We start from the raw sequence: 22,440 nt of genomic DNA, 5'->3' as shown, positions 1-22,440 counted from the left end.
TTCAGCCTACAAATCCGTCGGCTGTGTGTGCGGAAACGCCGCGCTGCCGCAGTTTGCGCGCTTCGCTAAGCTAAGTACGGAAAACATATCAATTTACTAATGCCGCACATTAATTGAGGCTCCGGTAACCATCGCGTAAGTGAGTCAAACCCCTTCTTCGTGGCCGAATTATTCAGCCGAGTGCAACCACGTTTCGCATCATCACCGTCCTATTTTCCAAACTTCGCACTTTAGCAACTTAATCGTCGTACCAGCAGCGGCGCGACCAATTCGCAAAGCGAAAGAGCATCCTAAAAAAACACCGCAATGTCCGAATAAAATTTTGATAAGGACTCGCCCGGGAAAGCTGCGCGGAATCTCGCTTTAAAGTTCGTCGCACGGAACGGTAATTTCTCACGATCTCTCTTCGCTTCCTACGCGTTTTGATTCGTAAATTAGGAGCGATCGTCCAGTGGCGAATGGACCTTCCCCTCTTACTTTGAGGATGGTGATCCCTGGCCCAGGAAATTCTGCATGTTAGTACACGGCTGCGAACCGAAGGGTTTGCACTGAACACACGTTAACACACAGCTACTAAACACAGTTCCATTACATGCAGATCGTTCCATTTGTTACAGAGCGTTGCGGAGCGAGCGCATCCCTGTACTTTTGGCGAAACGCTGCCAACGGAGTTTCGTGAATTCCATCAAGACACGTAATGGCTCTCCTGACAATGACGCAGAGTTCAGTAATAATGCAGTGTAGTTAGATGCACGAGAAAGAGGTATTATTATTATTCAGTTGTAATTTTAAAATATTAAAATATCTCGTTGTATTTTGTTTTTATGAACAATATCTTTCTTTATTGAACGTGGAAAGCTTGTATGCTTTATATACTTTTGATTTCTTTCTGTCACAACATCTTATTTTATATATAATAAATGTACTTAATATTAAGTGTGGCTTTGTACGAAAAGCAACAATTAGCGGGAAAGACAATTTGCCACCGGTAAGAGATGTAATTAACGATATCTAGCGACAATGAGAGAGTCTCTCATTAGTGTAAGCTCTTGGGGAAACTTTTTTTTCTTCAAACAATTACGGGCCTGTCCGATAAACCAATTGGCGGCATCTCGCCGACTCGCGCAGATTTTAATTCCGTCGAGAGCCGTTCATTTCGGCTGTTCGTTGAACTTATAGCGAGCGAACGTGTCGCGAGCTATTGCCGTCTCGTTATCACCGACAGGAAAATATGTAGGGAGAAACACACGAATGCCGTGACGTGGCTGGTGATTGCCTCGCTGGCATCGTGTCTCCAGCATGCGACTGATGGAATTCGTGAAACTATACGGGCGCGCGCGCTGGTCGTCGACCTTTCTGTTGATTTCGCAGTAATGTCGACTGTGCAACACTTTGCCTCATATCAAGAGAGGTACGCTAAAAATGCACATGCATATATTGAAATTGAGATATTACTAGGTAAAGTCAATAAGCAAGCTTTGAGTTTTACTTTAGCATAGAGAATCATGGGATTCTTTATATTTTTGATAATGACAAGCACTTTAAGAAATATATGCCACACAGATATTCTAAATCATTTTTTTAGGATATTGTAATTGATCTCAGTTGCAAATGTAGTTAAAGTGAAATATGAAGTCTTTTTTTATCCCGCGATTTTTATACGTAATGCAATACGACAAATGCTCCGTAACATGCATATGTATTGATACAGTTGACAGCAGTCTCTTGTTTGACAACGCGCGCGCTTGCCCTTTTTTTCCTGATCCATATTATATTATCCTATAAAAGTGGAACGTCGCGATTTCGTCATGGGACCGATCCAACAATCATGCCGACAACGGGGGAATTCACGCTTTCGCTAACAACGCTGGCGCTGCGTTCATTCGCGATAACTTTGTCGATTATCTCGATACGCAGTTGACAAAGCGGGAAATTAAAGCTCGCCGGATACAGGGGTATGTAGATCCTGAGTGGATCCCAGCGGAAATTTGTCGCGTCGTGCTACATATTTATGGAAATTTAATGTGTTACACATCCAGCGCGTACGCTGGACCACCGCGACCGCTTTGACCGCTTCGACTATCACTCGAACGAGCAACCCGCAATTTATCTGTCGGCCAACAACTCGCAACACGTTCATCCGCAATAAGTTTGATGATTGCTCAGGAGCATGTTGGTTCCCGAGGAAATTAAAACTTAGCCAATTCAACTGCTCGGTTCGGACAGTTGGCTTTATTAACCGTCACGGCACGGAAAGAAAGAAAGCCGCCAAAGGAGCGAGGCTAATGAGAGGTACAGCGAAGCCGCTGGAGCGAATAAACCACCCTCGTCGAAATATGACGAGCGCGCGCCCGCCGCTCTCTCTCTCTCTCTCTCTCTCTAGGGTAATCTTAATTCTCAAACTGTTGCCTTTTCTCCAACGCGATGGTGTGCATGCAACGCGCCGAGTTTTGATCAACGTCTGACGCGGAGGGATGAAAAATTCATCGCCGCAACTCGCGCAACTCACCCTCGGGGCACTTTATTAGAATACCTGTTTACCAGGACTTGCAACCGCAGTCATGCTCAATTTATCAGCCTTAATGAACTGATTTCTCATGTCATTTCTCATGATACTCTCGCGCGACCAATTATCAATGATTTTTCTGCATTTCGCACGCTTTTCTTTTTAAAATGCACACTGAACGGATTCGCGTATCATAAAAATGACTAATAAATATATCCTGAGCATTCTAGATCTTTAAATTTTTGTATCGTTGTTGATATTATTGTTCAAGTATTCAATAGCTGCGCCTTTGACACGCTGCTTTGAAATATTATCACGTGCAGAGACAAAATCAGAGAAGAGAGATAGAACGACAGATTTATATAGGAGAAACAAAATATTTAATGCGTGTCAGAGATATTTATCCTCGTAAACAAAATTATTTAGAGCTAACGCAATGTCACGATGGTACTCGACGATAAATTAAAAATCGTGTAGGAGCCATTGTCCCGTTATTTTCATAGTATATTAGCCAGCTGTAAATTCTCGTAAATATTTCAGTGGTCAATAATCGTTCAACTGCCGCAAAATTGTGTCAAATAAACGGACGGTCCGCAATCGTTTGCATTGATTTACTTTAGCGATATTATCAATTACAGTTCGACGTATGCCTCTGATTTGGTTAATCATTATACACATAATTCAGTCACCGTATTCTGTACATAAGCCAGCAAATATTGGCGAAAACCTTTGAAGTTTCATGCTTTCACGCATTAAATACGATATTAAGCGAAACGTCAAGTATAAATACGTCGTATTTTGCTTTCTTATGGTGAATAATAATATTTCTTACAGGTAAATTAAGGTATAAGAGTATACCAATACCCGGACATGTATCTATATCTGGACACTTTTATTATTTATAAGTATAAAACGAATTAAAATCAAAGATAACAATATTTTTTCTTGTAGTTTGAAACTTTAGTTATATAATATTGCAAACATTTATTTCCATAAATTTATATTTTTTTAAAGGTATCCAGACATAGGTACCTTTCCAGGTATTGGTATTTTTATTCTTACCGATTTATCTGTAAGGACACAAACTATACTATTTTAGAATTTTTTTTATTTCAGAAAAATTATTAATTCAGAATTATTATTCTAGTTCTAGAAATACTTCAGACGTAATTATTTTTTTATAGATGCGAGATTGAAATATACATACGCGTCTCAGGACTATTATAAACGGAATCAAATATGTATCATCATAGATATTATATTTATCAGAGGTTTCGAACAGAACTGTCTTCGCAACGTTCATGAAATATGAACGTCTAGAGAACCGCTTTATACGTAAAAAAATAAAGAATCTCTGCCACTCATAATCGCAAGATTATACGACAAAGAGAGATATTCTCGAGTGTCCTGCACGAACTGGACAGGACCGTGCTTACGCTGATGTGAATTAGGATAGGACGCAGTCCGCGGAAAAGCACAAGCGCTTGCGCTAAAAGCCACGGCCCGCGGGGGAGGGGGGTTGAAAGAGGGTAAGAGCTAGCGCTGGGGTAGGGAGAGGGTTCGTGTTGGAAGCTTCTGCGGGAAACGGAGAATCTGCGAGTGTCAGTGCAATTCGCGACGCGATGCCCTTCGCTCCCCCGATCCGTGCTTAAGGGGTGGTGAGATCAAGGGTTCGCCGACTACTCGTCGTGTCGTCATCGAGGGCGACGGGGAGACTCCCTCGTCTGTGCGCGACAAGTTTCCAATAAGGAAATCAAAGTTTCCATTCATGTAAAGCTGCGGGCGGTACAATTCGGAGCAGTCGCGGCGACGCGACGAGCCCAAATAATCGCGCCATCAATCCGTCGTTTCTACGGGAAATGACGGAGAAATGTGTTAGATGTGAGTGAAAATTAGTAGGATTAAATCCGCTTACCTTCGAAATGAGTCCGTTGATCGAATCAGCGATTTTCGTTATCGGCCGATGAACGAGCAACTGGTTTTCAATTATTCGCGATATAATCGTGCGGATCGATGCGATACTCCGGTACGTGGCCGCGTCACGAGTTCTCGTCAATACGTCGGTGGTTTCTATCGCGAGATTGAAAATTATGCAAACATAATTTCCGACACTGTGCAATCTGCGCCAAAGAAACGCCGGCGTGGCGACGTCCGATCGTGCGTTCGCCATTATCGGAAAAACAGCGGCGAGGTGCTCGAAGTAAGATACGACGCATCTCTTCCGCAAACCTTTTCCTCACCCTATGTCTCATGCCCACGAAGCCTCTCAGCCAACTCTCTTCCGCTCCCTTTCGTTTTCTGTCCGCCAACTTCTCGCGTAACTTCCCGCTTAAATTGCGTTAGAAACTCGATTTGCGACGTGCGATAATAATGATTGAAAAGTTTGGCAACAGTTATCGATTAAATATAAAATGCAGCATTTTCAACTTTTATCATCTACTCGTTTCTCTAATGTGTTTCGCTATAGTCCCGATTTCTCATGATTTCACGGTTAAAATATGGGTATCGTAAAATTAATTAAAAATATGAGACAATGAGATATCTATAATTTCTGACTTTTAATATCAATAATTATAAAAATGTTAGACTGAGAAATTAAATATGTTATTTGTGAAATAATCCATTGATCTTTTATATCAAATGTGACGGAATTTTGTCAACTTCAATGTTCCTCTCCTCGTCCGTTTCACACTTTCAATGGAAATTACTAGCCGCACATTGCATTCAAGACTCGATTCGTGGCGATAATAATAATGATCGGAAGCTCTCTTACAGCAATTATAAACGCAGGAACTTAGCATGGGTGAAAGTTCGCCCGTTCGCGTTGTACTATCAGAATTCCGATCTTGGAAACAAACGAGCAGTGACAATTAAATATGTCTACCTCGCCTTAGTCCAACTCGTATTTGTTCGCAAACCGGTATTTAATTACATTTCTAGAATCGTTATTACTAAAAATGCGATTTAATTTAAAAACACCCTTAAATAATCGTCGGATCGGCCAGCAAAATTTTATGTCAAATTTTTACAAAAATTCAAATTAATTTTGTAAAGTTAACCGCTGCAAAAAATAATTAGTAATTAATAATGATGAACACGGAGCTAATGAGAGAATTAAAGTCGATATTTTAAAATCGTATACGAATCGTGACGCTGTTAATCTGGATATAATTACGCAAGACTGGAACGTGCTGTTCACGATTGAAAGTATTAGCTCATGGTGAACAACTTCGGGAGAAGCAAAAGGATTATTAAAAGCGCATAATGGATCATACTGGATAGATACTAATTGATAAAATATTATCGGAATTCAGTGTAAATGTATATATAACGAGAACGTGATTAATTAATTGACGGGGGCACACACGAAGGGCTTCTCGCCGGCATTGACGAACGGTGTGCGATTGGACAAAATTTAACGGTGAGTATTCATGTGTATGTAAGATATTTTTTTACGTTCCACTCTTTGAAATTGCTATTATAATATCGAAATTACAGGCTAACGGATTATTTCGTTGGACGTTACATTATATTGAAATTCTCATTGACATAAAATTATTTAATCAGCTTAACTTTATCGAGCATTATTTTCTGTAAATTCCTTTTTTCCTATACTTTCTCCGTGAAGTGTCTGCTTTTTCATGAACTGGCTACATTAGCCGTAACTAATTTAGGCTTGTATCATATATTCTCGATAACGTATTCGCCAATTAACGGGAGGAACAGTTGGTTATGCGGGTGCTGCCTTAATTTTCCTCCTCTTGTCTTAATTCTCCGTGGTAATTCGCACTCATATTTTACGTCGTTAGACCGGCACCGTAATAATGGTAAATTACGTGTAACATTGCAAGCAGCATCTGAATATCGTCTCTTCTAAGATGATTCGTTGAAAGCATACATGAAACATACGAATCTGTTTTATACATTCCGCATTACTGTTTTATATATTCTGATTTACGAGACCGCAAATAATTGAATCGGTTTAATCGGTTTAATTTTACGCTCATCGATCATTCACATTGATCTATTATTCATCATGTGTTGTACAATTAATTAATTTGTCACGGGAGGATAGCTGATTACGTTCGCTTATTTTGAAGGATAATATACCACGTGACACAGAAAAAATATTTTTAATTTATTGCACTATCGTTAATAATTTATCGTCATCGATTAGAATAAACTGATAACTTTTTGTTACATATTTTATTTGTTAACTCGATTCCGATATTAAGCAATTATTTATTTCGCTAATCATGCTTGATTATAACCATTTTTTATAAAAAAAAAAAAAAAACTGATACGCAACTGGTAAATATACTGATTTAATGATGTTCTCGCATATATATATTTTTGTTTTAATGTTGAATATAAAATATATCTTTTTGCAGATATATCTTCTGCATTTGATTATATTAAATTTTCTATAGCAAAATTATTTTTAATATATTTGCTATTATTCTTACACAAAACATAATAACTAATAATGATTTAAGAATATTACAAAAAAAGTATAAAAATAGAGAATTTAAGTAGCAGCTATTTTTAAACTGTTTTACTTGCTAATGTCTAAAATAGGATTTATACACAGACCAGACCGATTGAATTGATATGTCATTTTTTTCTCTTTACTTTTATTTAATAATTGTATCAGTTTTTACTTAATGGATATATGCGTATGTGTGGTGCGATTTTTTATATTTTATACAAAGTTTTTGGCAACACAATAGAAAGAGAAAAGGAGATATTTTATTGTTTAAAACGTAAACCACATTGTCGCAATGTGTTCTGTCGGAAACGACTTAATTAGTCAAGAAAAGTAAGGATTGTTTTGTCGTGAAGCCAGTATTATCTTGTTTTCGTTGGGAAATCGTTAACGTCCAAGTGAAATACAGCAAAATGCACTAGCATCGAAAAAGCCACTTGCAAGCACCGTGTCAGCATTCCATTCCGCATTTCGCTGGATTCTGCTCAATAAGCAATACTGTCATCGTCGAAAATTCTCGGAAAATAAAATCGCGGAAGCATGTGACAAGTAGAGAATCTACATCGTCCGTTTCATTATTTTTGCCTTCACGAAAAATAAATTTTGGCACATCAGTTACGAGATATATATCGTCCAAGAATTTTAAATACAATAAGTGAAATTGGTCCAATATAAGTCTAAAAATTAAATAGAAAAGATGCCATTTTCAATCAGGCTGGATGTTAGTCTAATAATGATATTTTTGTTTGAATTTTATGTACTTTTTTGAACTCAATAAACTGCGCGCCGATTATTTGTTAGTGTTGAAACATAGTTCTTTGTTGGAATGATATGTATATCAATGTATCTTTTTGATGCTAATAAACATCTTTTTTAAATTGCTATAAAGAATTTATTGCGAGAAATATCATCCCAGCCAGGATTCGAACCTGAACTTTGCTCCGTGAGGGGGTGATGTTTTTATCAATTCGATCACAAAATTTACACAAAAATCTTATTATTAGGCTGCCAAGATCTAGTCCGAAGATGGCATCTTCTCTATTTAATCGTAAATATATTGAGAATTTTTTCTTGAAATGGAGCGTGATGATATTTATATGAGACGTGCGGTAGCAAGAAATTATCTGCAAAAAACTGTGTAAAATAGCCGAATAAAATATTCGGGTTTAAATGAAAAACTGTCGAATAAACGCTTCTATGTATTGTTTGGCAACGTAAAATCAATTCGCAAAATTGGTTTTTCATGCAGACAAATGAGAGCTCTAGAGACGAATTAACTGTCTCCCTCTCTCGTGGAAGCTATTATTAATCAATAGTCGGTCGAAACAATGGTTTTAATATGTTCGCATATTGCATACACATGCGTCTACATGTGACAACACACTATCGCGAAGCTTTTCCGAATTAAGAGACAAAAATATATCAAAATTTATGTTTTTTAAAAATATATTCTAAATATAGATCTACGAGATATATACAGACATTTTTCCAATAAATTATTATACATTTGCAACTTAAATTACGCGATTTTATCATAAAAAATGTGAAGATATGATACATGACAAATCGCAAATGAGTACTAAAGATTAATTATATAGTAAATACTATCAATCTTTTATAGTACTTAGTATTTAGAACACAATCAATTTATCGAAAATTGTATTTCACTAAAATTTCGATTAAGTTTATTCAAGAAGAAATGTCAATCGCGGCCGTTCAGCATCATTATGAATTATGCATCACGACAACGCACCAAGAACACAAATTTCTTCGGTTTTCCATTTATATTAAGCGTTATGCAAACTCGTCAGCGTCAAGTGCCGAAACTCAAACGATTCTCACGTGAGCTTGCAATTAACGAACTTTCCTAAAAGAAATGTATCGATGGATTCTAACAAAATAATTAAAAGATTATTTGTTATACATTTGTTTTGCACGCCGTTTCGCAAAGGCATTATATATTCAGTTATAATAAGAGTTATACTCTTGCAAGATACATGACGCGCCAAAAAAGTCCATAAAATTTAGGCAAATCTACAACTGAATAATGTGATTTCACAAAAATTGAAGTTTTAATTTGTTAGTATATAGATTGCTTTTAGTATAAAATTATACAACTATCGTTATGTCAACAATTGCTTCAAAATTTTATAATCTTAAGAATCTAAATTTTGTAAAACGCACGTAACGAACCCTTTTTTTTATAATAACTTTTTTGCCATTTATTACCGCATAATTTGGATATTTTGAATTTCAGCCTCTCTCGAGTATTTTCTGCGTGCGTTTATTACATGAGATCGTATCCTTGCCGATATCGGTTATCAAGATTAGCAAAGCTTGTCAATGGATCAGTCTTTGCGAATGTCGGTAGGACCGCGTGATCTAAACTGTTTCAGTAATGGAACCTGTAATACGGTACGTTGCTCCTCGATACAGGGACTGTAATGAGCCGGCTCCACACCGGAATGTCAAAGGTCTCTCCACGTCGCAGCGGTAGACCGTTCTAACTTTGATAGCTCATTCCTTGACGCGTATTCATGGGATATGGCAGACGGCGGGCCGTACAATTAAACGCCATCAAGGTCTGGCCGGAAATAAATAGCAAATATCGTCAAGCCGACCGAGTTCGCGACATCGTGGAACCGACACGTTAATTAATCACTCGTCGGTGCATGTTCTAATATATATCTACATGTTCTAAATAATAAAAAAAAAACTTTTTTTCCTTTTTTTATACCATACTCAAGATATTATGAATAAAATTTAAAACAACAGGACTAAAAAACTAGAATTAAGCTCAATGTTAACAATATTTTACATACATCAATTTAGCTTAAAATTAATTTAATTAATGCGTAATTTCTCTATAGAACTTTAGAGTTAATACACAGTTGCAAGTACGAACTTAATAACTGAAGGCTGTTGACACATTGATATATTACGAAGTAACTCAATGACTACCGTATTACCGGGCGCAAATTCAACTACCGCTATCCACAAATATCGCTCACTTATGCCAATTGTAATAACCAATTGTACAGCCCATATAACTGCAACTTGGTGTAACGGATCGCAAGTGACGAATTGTTACCATTAATCTGACAGGTCTGATTAACTTTCGTCATACATTAATCCAAATACGAAGCGAGATACAAAGGAGGAATTTGTGCTTTGTTTATGAAAAAGAATTGTTGATCAACTTAAACCAGAAAATTGAAATGTATGATAGAAATAATATTATGATACGATAAGAAATTAAATTTTCCAATTATTTTTGATAGTCACGACGCAAATGATGATAAAGATAAAGATAATTTAAAGCGTTATTATACAAATATAAACTGTCTGGTTAGCGAAAAAAAGAAACAAGATACAATGTCGAATTTACAATACCGAAAATCACTAAATATTGTTTTTTATTGTTTGCTTGTCGTAAATCTATATTTCGTTACATCGTTACTGGCACGCAACGATGTCGTTAAAGTTTCCACGAAGCGTGTTAGGGAGCAACAGCCTGGTGGACGTAAATATTTTATAGCGTATGGTCATATGTAATCTGTCATATGTAATCCGTTGACAGATAGCTGATATCGATAATTGATATCTATTTCGTGGATCTCTCTTGATAAGTACCGCACGTGCGAAAATCCCTCCCAATGACTCGTATTTCGCGAGTAAACATACTCGGCAATCTCGAATTCGATGAACGACAAAGTTCCCCGAACAAAGTTGTCTTGTTACAGCGCGAATAGTCAAGATAATATAATAATATTGCTTGTGAAATTGCGTTTGTTGTCAGTGTATTCAAAACTTGATATCACTGGTGAGATTGTTCACCCCTGGCGCGCGCAATATCGAAAGGAATTTGATTACGCTACGTGCAATTATTAATTGCGACGAACGTAATCGCGCTTGAGGCTTGAGCGTAAATTATAGCGCAAGGTATCAAACTTGGACGGCCGTAAACGCGTTAAGGCTTGTTCGTGCCACTTTGTGAATACCAATGCGATCAGAGGGATGTACACGAGGTCGGCGACACTCTTGCAATGGTACGGTCAACTACATAACCGCTTATTGCCCGCCAGTTTGTGTCGGCGATGCTGCAACGGGGCAACGCGTCCTTTGTGATTGACGTCCACGCGGTTTAATACTCGACGCGTCCACGTCAATTAAAGTTTAGCGGCGTTGCACGAGCAGCCGATAACACGACGCACGATGCGTCCGAAAACGGTCGTGATAAAAGCTCCGCTTGAAAAAAATATATGGCCTGAAATTTTGCGAATGCAGACAGTATCGTTCGGATGCTAGCGTGTGGCTGATGGCATAAGGCTTTTATAGGCTACTACGATATTTCAATCGTCGCGTTACGTTGCGTTAAACAAATGGAAATTATAGTAAAATCAATAACTATTAAGCCTAATCAAGCGTTTTTGCGTTATGCTATCAGTAAACGGGACTTTTTATTAAAATAAAAAGAGAAAATGAAAGAGACAACTTGCACGTTATTTTTTTTTTAATATGCACATTGTATCAAAAGTCATACATTTTTTTTTCTTGACTCCATATAAATAAAGGAAATCATGTAAAATGAGTAAAGTGAATATTATTACGCTTTGCATTAATTCAAATACAATTTCATCTAGATATACGTTTGTCAAGAGAGTATATGGACATCGTTTTGATACGCAGTTTTAGGTAACGAGAAATGTTCTTTGAAGTAGTCTCACAAAACTGTATCCACGTACTTCAGAATTAATTAAAACGTAGCAACATCCTAACGGACGTGTTTAAAAGTTGTTCTTCGCGTATTACGTGGTTAGACTGATTTTATTCCATGTGAAACTCAATCCGCAATGTTTTCTGACAGGTTGCGTAATTTGGTGCAGACCAATTAAATGTTCCAATAAACTTTGAAAATCATAATGAGTAAGACGTGACCGTTATGATAACAATCAAGTAAATAAAAAATGTGCCAATATACACAGGTTGCATTCTGATATTCACTGTCAATACTGAAAATTGCTGACAGTAAATATCGAAATGCAGTCACAGTCGGGCTGGATCGTTTGTGCTTAATAGTATTTTCCGCGTTGAAGTTTAAAAATAAACTTTGGAAACTTGTATCATTAATTACGCGATCACCAAATATCTGCAACTGATTAGGAATACGTTATTATATTATTATATGCAGTATCCACCATATAAAGTTTTAAGTTTGCTACCGAATATTATTTATGATCATGCTTCCATTGTTCTATATATATAATATTAACAGCTTCGGTGTTATAAAGGCAATGTTATTTAGCTTCAATTACTTAAATTACTTAAAATGATTATTGACAAAGAATAAAAGTTATAGCATACTTTAATTAGCTAGATTTTCTAGAAAAATTAGAGAAAGTAGAGAAAGTTTAAAAGCTTTAGAAGAAATGTTCGTTGGAAATAATGAGTATTTTAGGAAAAAATTTGCGATTCTTTCATTTGACCCACGGAACGGAACATGTTTCAGCAACTACACGGCTATGCTTTTCGACCATCAGATTTGTCGAAAACGCGTGAGATCGAAAGCTTTTTCGAAAATGTCGATCCATCGAATTGTCACATGGAAACTCATAAAAGTATAGCGATAACGCAGAATCGAGAACCGTCCGACAATATGGCTCACGGGCAGGAGGTGTATGAATTGGTGCGTGCGAATAGGACAATTCGACAGAGTCTGGTTGCAACGGGTTAATCTAATTTAGCCGCTGCGGGATTTGCGCGAACTATACCTGCGTTTCGCGATATAGCGAACCGGTGTAGTTGGTTTAAAGCCGTACTCGCAATGAGCTTTGTCTTTCACAATTAAAACCTACTGGCTTTTACTGTACTATACGGCAGTAGTAGCACAGTGTAAGATATTATAGGTAGACATAAATTAAAATTTAACTTCAGTAAATAGTAACTTAGAAATGCTGAACGTCACAGGGAACAAGCATTGCGCTTTGATATACATGTATATAAAAATATGTACAAGATCATAAAGCTCGACAAACGCTATAATCGAGAATTTCAATTGCTATGTACTACGTTAGCCGTGATGGGGCACGTATACACGTCGGCTCTTAACTACTGTATACAATGCCGCGTGTTGCAATTTTGCAGCGTAGCGGCCTCGAAAACTGACCGTGTCAAGCAGAGAATCGAAACAGGTAAACGGCGCTGGCTGAATTATTTCACGACCTCCCTGTCTAGCTTTTTCTACTCCTGCCGACATAAATGATGATTACGTAGGAAATTCTCGTTGCGTTTGAGAATAAAAAGAATAAGAGAGAGAGAGAACGAGAGAAAAAAAGAGAGAAAGATCATCTTTTTACTGCACCGCACACGCGGAACGGTGTTAATTAATCCGGCGGACGAATCTCGTCCATTTTTGCGCAATAACTTGTCATTCATTAAACGTGTAACCACTTAATCCTGTCTTTTCGCGAATACAAACTGTGAATTTTTATGCGCGCGCCGTTGGGGATTTAACATGTATGTACGTTTTTTGTCGTCAGTAGCGAGTTTTGTCGATAAATGCAAGAAAAAGTTGGGTACGCTCGCGCTTGCAACGTTGTAATATATGCATGCACATGTCGTAATTGCGCGCACCCCAATCGATATCGTGTCCGACGAATCCGGGGGATTTGCAAATTTTTATACAAGCCTCGGATAAACGCATTTCCTTGCGTTTCCGTAAAATCGACGAAGATATATTTCAAAGTTTGCCACGCGCGAGACACGCCCGCTTCTGAACGCTCTCATGAAAGATTTATGCTTACGAAAAGTCCGCTAACGCACACGACGACAACGCACCGACGACGACGAAGACGAAGACGAAGACGACGAGACGGCGGCGCGGCGGTCGACCGGGTCGACGACGAACGAGAAAAGCTCGCCTTCGGGAATCAATTTGCGGGATGAATTCAATACCTCGAAACTGGAACACCCGATGCCACTTGAAGGTAGAAAGACAGTCATACGTTTCTTTCCCGGCGGACTAAATTTTCAAGCTACGATATAATACAGAATCTATTTGAAACTTCGCTTCTCCGTAATTTAGCGACCGCTGGAAATCTGATTCTGTCGGCGAGGATTCGGCGTCAGATAGGCGAAGGTATAGCATATCTCGCGCCGATGTAACGTGCGCGGACTGTTGCATCGCGCAACAACGCACGAAAGCGCGCGCGACGCGGTAACTCGCAGGGCCATCATTTACCATCAAACAGACCACGCATGGAATAATATACAACGTGCCAGTCTTGCTCGCGCGGTATCAGGCAATAATTCCTGCCCAGGTATCTGCATAATATACAGTCGACGGCGCGAGATTCCCTCCATACAAACGTTTACGTTTCGGATACGTTATTCTCGGCGGACGTGCGCGCGACCATTTCGCTCGCTGCGAAAGATCTGTTCGAGCGATTCCGCTGATATAAATCACTGTCTGCTTCGGCGAAATTTAGATCTTCGTCGTAGAAACGCAGTGAGAATCCATTGGGGGCTCGCGCGTGTCAAGAAGAATCATTGGATGTCCGCCGAGAGGCGGAGCCCTTCGATAAATTCATGAATGACGTATAAGAAGTTTTGAGCTTCCGCAAATTGAAATTCGGCATTTAGATCGGTAAACGGTAAAAATAATATTGCAAACTTTGGCCAGGATATCGCTCGTTACATTTCCAGTCATAATTTCCAACTGATTGATTGTTGCGGTGAAGCTGCGCGAGCGAAACCGATATAGTATACGTATCGAATCGCGTCGAACGAATTAATGGCGGTGCGCATTTTCTTAAATAATACGACCGCGAGGATGCTGCGGGACGCGTCGCGAGATAATGAATTCCGCGAATGACATTTGGAAGTCATAAAAGATTTATGATATGCCACACAGTTGTTGTACGCGGAGAGGGCACGCGTAATTCCGCAGCAGCCGACGTGTCGCCGGCGTGACACATCATGTAAATGAAACATGTCACACGTATGTGTATATATATATACGCGTCGGAATAATGCAGGTCGTTCAGAGCGCGACTCAATGCAAATCGCGGCTCATGAGCGCTCGCTTCAACGAGCGATCGATCTAAGCCTTTGCGCGGTTGTTGCGAATAAGACCCGGTGAGCCTTTTATCCGGGACATGTTTCCAAACAACGTGCGATTACTCTTGCTCCTTTTTCTACATTTTCGGCCGATATTGTGCAACACGTGATACGTGCGATCTCTAATGGATTGTAATTTATACTCGCGGAGTAACGTGAAACTTTTCATGCGAAATAACGCGAAAGTTTTCTGCCGGTTTCGAGGACTAACGTTATTTAGTGGCAGTAAATCTTTCGAATCGCTTCATTCTGTCCGTTGCAAGAACATTGACTTGCATCCACTAACTTTTATTGGCGAATATGGATGTTTTACGGGGCCACGTGGGATTTTAATCGACCGCGTTACTTCGATTTGTATTCGCCCCATTCCAATCTATCGTGATTCTATCGGATATTCAACGACCAAATGCATTGCTATACAGATTCGTCATAATTTCGAGGATAACTTGTGTTTTATTGCTTCACGTTACTTTATATTTCTGTTAAAACAAAAATTATCTCTTATTAATAAATGTGCCAATCTTAGCAGTTATAAATGACTTTTAAATGGAGAACGATATGTTCAAAAGTTTCTCTGATTTGAATATTACCGCGCCTTTTTGGATGTATTTTACCAGCATTTCCATCCTTATTAACCCCGCCGTTAATCAGTACAGGAAAATGAAGTATCGTTCTCAATTTCAGCCTGAGAGAAAAGCTCACCGCGTCTGAAGAAGGGCTCTCCACGCGACACGCTAGTTGATTTTAATGCGCCGTAAGTGTAATCGCGACGTGTTAATCCAGCAAAGAGATCGGCGTACAGACGGAACGAACGCCGACAACGTCTCGCGAGGGAATAAGACGCGCGCACAAAATTGGCCTGATTAGATTTAATAAGCCCGTCGGGATTCCTGCGCGATGCCGCGTCTGATGGTAATTTGCGAGGCCGTGGGATTTTAGGAGCGTCTAGTTCGAGACGCAGATGTGATTACCATGCTGGCATCAGAGCCAAGTTCACGATATACCTATACAAATATTGTTCGATCGTAATCACGTTTCGCGTTTCAACGATATCTATCATACGAATAATTAAGCCAAATTGCAACATTTTTTAACTGGTTGTGTACTTACAAAAATTATTTTACTCCTGTCATTCAATTTAAAGAAATTTTGTCTTCCAGTGCTATTGATTGACGTAACAATTTATTGTTGATGAATGATCCGTTATTAATAAACGCCATCAGATTTGAGGAAATATTAGGCAGCCGCTATCAAAGTTAATATAGCCGAGTGGTCACTAACATTACGCTTCTCTGAAATAGCTCTGATAAGTAGAAAGTTGTTAACGAACGTTAAACCGTAGCATGAAGTCGGCAGTACTTGTAATGCGCGATCGTTTGTATTGTTTATAACTCACGATATTAGTGCATCTGTACGCGACCCTCATTTTTTATACTTCGCCACACTTTACAAATATTACGGAATGTTCATCTTGCCCACACAACTTGTTCGTTTACAATTTCTGCACCTTTTTACATAGGCGGTTCACATATTGGGATCCTTTCATTTAATATTATTGACTGTACGATATTCCAATATATTAACTTTTTATTAATATTTTTTCACATGTGTATAAGCACGAGTCTGCAACATTAAAATATCGGTACATCACGATTACATATCGTAAATTTTTGTCTTTCGTACAATTTTTATTCGCTCAGAGGTTAATCAATATGTTTTTCGCCAAAGTATTTTGCGCAATCAATTTTAATATTTTATCTTAACATCGCGCGCTGTCAAAGGGACGACGGGTTAAACAAATACACTCACAAAATATCCATTTTATATGTTAATCAGATTTTCAGCATACTATATTTATGCTTGTTGAAACGTGCATATTAGCGTTTCGAATCGATCTCGCGTGATAAACATGTTTCATACATTTCGAGCTCCTCTTTTTCTGGAGTTGTCATTACATTAAATTTGACATGTTACTACTCTGAAAGTTAAATCCCGCTCTTAATCGATTGTGATCCACAGCTCGTAAATATGAAATGAATTCGGCACGTCAAAAGAGACATTTCGTTAAATTCTCTCTGACACATAATACATACATATTCGGCAAACATAAAATACACGTAGCGACTGACGAATGACGAAAGGAATACTTTGACGTGCTTGACAAGTATGACATTAATGACGATCGAAGGGTGATACGTTGATCATGATGAGAATACGCTCGCAGGTACATATACAAAAGGCCTTCTTATAGTTCGCGTATATAGCGTGAATGATGGATGTCCATGCTTCGCATAAAAGTTGTTCGTATATATTTGCGCGTAGCGTCAGACGTGGAAAAAGTATTTCTATGTGTCGTGTGCCCGTTGAAGAGGCGAGAATAAATTATGCGTAGGCAGCGTACCTACCTTCCGGAGTGATAAAGTCGAATGCTTGAACTAGATATCGAAGACTGTCTTGTAAGGATATAACACAATCTTTAATATGTATCTTAATATAAGTATATCAATAGGAGCCAGTAACAGATAATACACATATCAAAGAAATATATTTGTAAGTAAAATTAGTCGAAAAATAACCATAGATTAGTAAAAGAATAATAGTAAAAATTTCAAAATACGAGTTTTCTTAATGTCACTTAACGAAAAATTTAATCTAATAGAAAACAATTGCGTCAATTCATAAAGATATTATTGTGATAACTATAATATAAATTGCAGTCGGAAAAACTCGCTTTGAGATATTCGCGAACATTGGATTGCATGAACCAGATTGCATAATTAGATATATTTTTATAGAAATTGAAAGTAAATGTAGCCTGATCCCTAGATAAACTTTTCTTCGTCGTAATATTGCTTACATCACAAGCATTTTGTCTGTTTAATTTTCATAACATAAAAAAATCCAATTTCTTACTCCGCTTCATAGAATACGAATGAATTAGATTATACGTAAAATGTAGGCAAAATACAAAATTTAATTAATATCACAAATTAATAGTTTAACCCCGTATTGATGTAAAGTTAAATAAATAATATTTGGTATAAAGCGACGCGTTTATAAAATGTTAGTTTTACATGGACGAGAAACGCATAATAAATGCACACACATACGTTTTTGCAATCCAGCAACCACACCACATTAGCGTTATCTGGCAGTAAGACACAAAGAACTGGTGAGGCAAATGTATAAAAGGGAACTGAGAGAGGGTACGCTAACAAGGTTGGCTAATGGAAGCCAAAAAAGTTTGGGGTTCAAATTCGTTTCGCCCCTCCTCGACTGAACATGCAGACAACAAAGAGCCATCGGGCCTCGTCGCGCCACACGTTTTTCGCCTCTCTCCATCAAATTCCCGAATCCTTTCAAAGGACAGGCGTGGAAACTTGAGAATAGAAGTTCGAGAGTCCGGGACGAAGACTCAATTAGGACTTTTGTATCCACGACAGAGCTGAAAACGACGTTTACGCAACGGTGTGATGATCGGGTTTGGTGTCACATGCTTATGAGGCGCGCTCGATCGATTCCGCACGCGAATGCACGTTTCCGTGACGTAAATTGAATGTTATTTAAGTTGTTGATAGTTATCGTCGTCGGCGTGTAACAACTAAATTTACGTGAAAAAATGAAATCAAAGTGAAAAGCTGAAAAATGCATCTCATTTCGGGCCGTATGCGACATTACACAAACACGATAACGGATGCGCTCTCATACACAGTTGCGCGAAATTCATGTTATTCGTACGCGACGTTAATGAAATGTATGTTAACGCCACGCACTCCCCCAACAATATTAAACAATATTAAAAATACGTACGAAACTGTGGAACTGAATAGTCAAACTGTATCCCGCGGTTTTACGCCGTCCACGGCCAATACGAAAACTCTATACTTGGCAGTTTTCGAAATCTGCTCACAAACTCGTTATCGAGCCGTTCCATTACCAAATTACAAACTGGTCGCGCTATTAGCGTCAGCGCCGGCTCGATAAATCCACTGCGAGCCAATTTGCCAAATTGTTTATCGGACGCTTCCGTCTCTGTTAGTGAACTGTGCATTTTTCACGGTTCCCGTTTCTTCGAAACACACACGAGATTTTTACGAGTGTCTCGTTAGCGTATCATTTTCAGCTTGATCAACGATATGCAATCGATTTTTTAAACTCACAGCGAAATCGATCGCGTCGCCAGCTGCGTTGTTGCCGTCAAACAAAGTTTTTACGATATTATTTTACACGATACGCGTTTGTGTAACATGATTCTATACAGTAAGAGATATCAGTTTGAAAACGTTGAAATCCAACTGTTTTTCTCGTTCGATACTCGGATATCGCTAATTTATTGGAATTCAATTAGCTTGCCCGAGGGCCACTTATTTTCTAAGCCCTTTTCCTACCCCTTTCCCGTATATTATTCATTTCAACAATTCAATAAGCAGTGTATTTGATATTTTCCAAAAGAAAAAATAATACACACGCTCTCGCATAGATGTGCCGCGTATTCAAGAGAGCCGATCGATAATTCCAACCACGAATATGACGTTTCTAAGGACAATCTAAGGGTCAGCTGACCCCTTCGCTCTTCATAATCGCCGAGTGCATTTACGTCTTTTAGCGATCCAGATTTGTTTCACGTACCGGGGACATCGAGTCTCTCGGACGCAATTTGTCCGGTGAGTCTTTCAACATATCGCAACATACCGCGCAACGCGACGTGCTTAACAGATTGTGACGAAAGCTTTCGCAGGAAATGCGGAATTATAGCGGCTGAACAGCGTGGACGTGACATCACTAAAGGTCCCTGTTTGTCGCGCGTTTGAGAGTAGTAGATCGATAACGCGCGAGCCGTTCGCGTTGGATGTGACAACGCGTTTGTGCGGATCATTGGCGGGATGGCGGGCCACCTTTCCCGAGACACGACAGGGCAACCGCCTCAGAAACGGCAAGCGGTTTATGGACGGTGGGACAAGGGAAAGGGTGCGCCGATCCGATCCGACGGAGGTTCGGTCGCGACGTATCGGATACTTGGCCGGTCGTTTATCTCGGCTCATAAACGCACGATCTCACGGGCAATTTCGCAAATTGGAAACCCAGCCACGATCGCACGAACCCAAAACCATTTCGACCCTCTGTAACGAAACTTGCGGCTCTCATCGCCGACAGCGCGAACGGCGATGTCGGTCCGTGCAATCCTGCACGCCGCTGTTCTAAATGACCAGAGAACCTGCGAAAAAGACGAGTCGGGAAAGAGGATTACTCGTGTTCTAAATTGACTCCGGACATCGGAACGAGAGACATTTCATTTTTTTTCTTCTCTGCTATAAGTACCGACAAAGAAATGTACTGAGGATCATTGGACAAATCGAAATTAATTCTTTCACAGATGAAATCGTAATATACAGTTTTTATTGCTTGAAAAAAGGATATTTCAGAAAAATTAATAACAATATTACGTCCTTTTCTCTCGAATTTAGGGACGATTTTTACGCAGAGGAGAAAATGTATCAGTTTATTACAAAATCAATCCGTTCCCAAGAATAACGTGGTATTTTGTAATAAGTCAGTAAAATTTTAAAGTTCTACCAATTGTGTCATTCATCTTCTCTCTTCTATATAATTTCCTTTGTCATTACATTAAAATCTTCCAAGCGTATCAGAAAGCAGACAGTTTGATATTCTCTGACACTAGATTTTCTTATCTCGCAAAACTGTAACAATAAGCACGCCATCACGTAATAAGTCTCACAACTTCTCGACAATAGCATTATTCTACTACTTACAGTACTTACAAAATGTATTTCACTGTTTACACGTTTCATGCTGTTTCATAAGATTTTAGCTACCTCGAGTAAAGTACGCTCAGTGATCAACTTTAACGCCGCTGTTTCCACGAATGCAAACATTTTGTGTTTTGAACATCTTAAGCCGACAAAGCGTCAATTGATTCAGAATCTTTTTTGGCATTATAACCATCGTGACGACAACGTGAAACTACGTGATGATATTGGCGATTTTGATTAAATCGCAATAAAAATTCTATCACGCACGACGCAAAACAAAAAGCGGTTTGCATTTTTTTCCCCGCTTTTTACGCATGGAAAAATTAAATCTACCTTGATGTAAAAAAAAAATGAATAGAACATTTTATCGTTATCCGATAGATAAAGTCGATTCAACCGCGCGAGTTATGGGCCACGTTTTTTAGGATAAAATGACGCAAAAAAAACCCATTTTCTATATAGTACGCACATAAAAGCATATTGAAAACTACATATTTTCGAAAAACAGGAATTTTTGTCTTTTTTTTCTCACATTTATCGAACCTATATTAACGTTCTGATAATATACTGTAGTCAGTAGTGTATATATGCGATAGGTATATTTTAAATTGTTTAAAGAATTTGTAGACCACATTGTTGAAAAATTATAATTTAAAACATTAGTCATTTATCTAACATTTGCATTAATAACAACATATAGTTAAAACATATTTTCACTAAAATTAAATTAATGAAATATTTAAAATACGATAACGGTAGACTTGAATCATTGTGCTTTTACGCACTGGTTCTATTTAATTCGTTAAAGGAAAAAATTGCGGCACGATGGCGAGCTGAAGGATTTAATACATATCTGTCAAATCTGATTCGCTGAATTATTTCAAGCTCTGTCGCTGCAACGTGATGTTTCAAGCTGCCATCCATCTGCACGGCTTAGGATTCACCAACAGAGACCTACGATAGATGATGTAAAACTGTCATGTCGCGTCGTAATCCTCCTCGGGGAGATACGGTTTATTGAAATATTCATAATCATTTTTTTTTTTTACGTCCCCAGGGGCGAGACGCCGTAATTTCGCGTTTATCCCTCGCAGACGCGTTTACTCCTCCGTCCCAGAAGCACGATAACAATGCGAATCACCCTGAGCCACGAATTCACCCTCCAACAAATCGAGTTACGCTAATACAACTCCGATATATATTTTGTCATATTTTTATTAAGTTCGCATAATTTTATTGACTGAAGTAAACTGAACGCGATAATATTAGCATTTGTGATGATAGACTTAAACTTTTATTGGGTCTTTTATTACTTTTTTTTCCCGCAAAACTTGTCAGGATCAATGATTGCAACCAGATTAACTTGCTCGTTTCTCTTACGCCATACGTTAGAATTTCCAGCATTCAAGTCGTAAGACGTATTTTACGTTTTGGCGCTTAAAACATCTCGCGCTTTTGGCCGGCGCGACGTCATTGTCTTTCTAACAAGCGAAGTCGTATTTCCACCACTCGTTCCACTCGCGGAATACGGTCGTTCGGCGTCATTTCGCGGCAGATCC

At 38.6% G+C, this 22,440-nt stretch overlaps 1 protein-coding gene across 5 annotated transcripts in view; it reads left to right on the top strand.

Moving 5' to 3' along the window:
• Window positions 1–617: 617 nt before the first annotated feature.
• Window positions 618–22,440, top strand: part of LOC143906306 (uncharacterized) — a 219,933-nt gene continuing 198,110 nt past the window's right edge. The window contains exons 1-2 of one of the 5 annotated variants that reach the window (XM_077422310.1): window positions 4,105–4,387; window positions 5,687–5,927. The gene's annotated coding sequence lies outside the window, so the exon portion shown is untranslated. The other 4 variants (XM_077422312.1, XM_077422308.1, XM_077422313.1 and 1 more) reach the window with 4 other exon arrangements.

This window comes from Temnothorax americanus, unplaced genomic scaffold (genome assembly GCF_048541705.1).
Source record: "Temnothorax americanus isolate GAGA-0224 unplaced genomic scaffold, ASM4854170v1 Scaffold7, whole genome shotgun sequence".
Classification (NCBI taxonomy): domain Eukaryota; kingdom Metazoa; phylum Arthropoda; class Insecta; order Hymenoptera; family Formicidae; genus Temnothorax; species Temnothorax americanus.
Note: the sequence above shows the minus strand (reverse complement) of the source record. Positions and strands in the feature narration are given on the sequence as shown.